This window comes from Tupaia chinensis, unplaced genomic scaffold (genome assembly GCF_000334495.1).
Source record: "Tupaia chinensis unplaced genomic scaffold, TupChi_1.0 Scaffold000014_1, whole genome shotgun sequence".
Lineage (NCBI taxonomy): Eukaryota > Metazoa > Chordata > Mammalia > Scandentia > Tupaiidae > Tupaia > Tupaia belangeri.
This window is the reverse complement of record NW_006159444.1, coordinates 3,952,634-3,955,467: the sequence shown is the minus strand read 5'-3', so window position 1 is coordinate 3,955,467 and position 2,834 is coordinate 3,952,634.

The window sequence follows — 2,834 nt, the reverse complement described above, 5'->3', positions numbered from 1 at the left end:
GACACCAGAGATAGTGGGAGAAGAGGGTGGGAAAGGACAGAGGGTCAGAAAGAGGGGTAAAATAATTCTAGGAACTAGAAATGGAAAATTTTTTATAATATGCATGATTAAGTCACTATGCAGTATATACTGTATGGGAAATCAGATTTTGTATGCTGTGATGATGCTAAGGGAAAGAATGTAAATTAAGTTACAAAAAAAAAGTTTCAGGAAAAAAAATCTATTCAATGACTGCAGTAAGATATATAGCCCCAGCTAGGTGCTACTTTATAGGATGCATAAGTTAGACTTGTGTTCATGGAATTGTGTATATCACCTGTGTTTGCTATGAAAATATTTAGATTAATTAAAGTCTTTAGTAATTCAATAAAATGTGGGGGAGAAACAGTATAGAAAGCAAACATAGATACCAGAGACAGTGTGGGAGGAGAGTGGGAGATGGCAGAGGGTAAGAGGGAATTAAGGATGGGGGGGAAAAAAGTAAAACATACAGAAAACAAATGGAAAATTATTTGCTGACAATAACATGTTTGTTGATGTGCTTGATTGAGACAATATACAGTGTACTCTGGATGAAAAATCTCATTTTGTATGCTATAATGCTGTACAGTGAATGAATGCAAATAAATAAATTGAAATTAAAGAAAAAAGAATATTAATCTAGATCCCTGAATAGTGTTTTCTCTGGGAACAGCATTTGCTTGTTTACATATGTTGGTTCTTCTCCTTTGTTCTATCGATTCTCTCATGGAGCTTCCAATCCTTTGGTATATGTTTACATTTAAGAAAGAGGACAGACCCCATATATACAACTATTATTTGTTACATTAAAAATAGAACTAAAACAAAGAAAGAAGACAGAAGAGGCTGTATGGGTTTTCTTTCCATTATATAGTACATAAATGTCTTTTTAAGAATTATGACGTGGAACACAAAGTGTGAGGAAGGGTGGGTTGTGTGTCAGTTATAAGGTGTTACTCTTACTGAGTGATTATCTAGTTGCAGGTTATTCAACTACCAGATTGAAAAGAGCTTTGCTCCTGGACACTGACCTCAATACTAGAAGCCCTAGTTTCCTCCAAAAAGTTCAATAAAACTCTTTAGGAAGAGTCTTATAGTTCTTCCCTCACTCCTTCATTTTAGACAAAGTGTGTCAGCCAGTCATCCTAGTTAACCTATCCCTATTGGCCAGTGGGGTGGAAAGAGGTTAGGAGTGCCATCTACTGTCTTTTTTCCAGATACACATCTTCAATCCCTTTTCAGCACTTCTCATTCCCACTCTGAGGGCTTCTTTGGTTTTGAATCAAGAGTCGCTGTGAAATTCCTAGTTTGCTCCATAGAAACCACATAGGATAGTCTCAGTGTGACTTTCTGAGATTTTTTTTCAAAGAATTATTCCATTTAACTTTATTTATTTATTTAAATTTGACCAGAGAGGGAGAGAGCACCAGGGGTCCAGGATTCAAACTGCAGTTGGCCATGTGGGAGTCCAGTGCCCTTAACCACCATACCACCTGCTGGTGGAGCCAGCCCCATGAGATGGTTTTAATTTTTCAGCACATACACATTTCCTTCCATCTTCCAGAAATCTGTTGGAATCTCTCTTCTACAAAAGGTACTCTTTCTCATCTTTTGGTTATTTCTTTTTTGTGCTTCTGTTCTTTTATTTCATGGGTGTCAAATAGATGGGAGACAAATGGGTTTGCTGTCTTGAAGCAGATGCATCTTTTCTTTTAAAATAACTAGGTACTATTTATTCACTTTATTTTATTTATTATTATTATTATTATTGGAGAGGTTTTTGCTATAGGGCGTGTGTGCTTGCCAGAAAGACAGAGAGAGACAGAGAGACAGAAAGCGAGAAATCACCCCCCAGTGGGGATGGCCACACTGCAATCTCTTCTCCTCCATTCTCCTCTCAGTATCTTGGGCACACACGCACACATGCCCGGCGTGAGTTTAAGCCACTGGGTTTGGGACTCAAACCGTGGTCGACTACATATGAGTCCAGTGACATAGCCATTATGCTAACTGCTGGTCCCTATTCATTTTATTACTTAACAATTTTAAGCAAATCCAGAAGAGAACTCCCATAATACCCATTACCTATTATATTTAAGAATTATTTATTTAATTTTATTTAATATTAATTTTTAAAAATTTGACCAGGGAGAGACAGAGAGAGAGTGAAAGCAAGATAGCAACCTGCCAGGTCTGGGACTCAAACCATTGTCGGCCATAAGAAGATCCACCCTGCCACCCATTGGTCCCACCTGATTTTAACAATGTTTCAAGATTTTTCTATATTTGCATTAACTAAACTTCAAAATATTTTCCTTTGATAAAATATTATAAGGCAAACCTTAGACATCGAACTATTTCATCCTCATAAACTCAGTATTCATCTTTTTTTTTTTTTATTTTATTATCATCATAATCTTCTTTCTATTACACTAGATTACATATAACTTTACATTGACTTCCATTGCTTTTTCAAAAGGGAATGCCATGCATGTCAGTCAATACAGAGATATCAATCTCCCCGCTTTATCATTCAATATCTTTTCCATGCTTTTCCCAATAATTATTATTATAATTTTTTTAAACAGTCAATCACTATTTCTCATTTTGCTTATTAAAGAGACTTCACCCATCATGAAATATTTCCCAGACCGGTTCAGTTGAGAATACTATACATGTCATCATCAACAGGTAATAAACCATATCTATTTCTCATTAACATCCTGCCTCTCTATTGTTCACTGCTGTCTTTATCCTCTTCTCCCTCCTTTTTTTTTTTTTATACTTTGTTTTTTATTATAAATTTTTTTTCT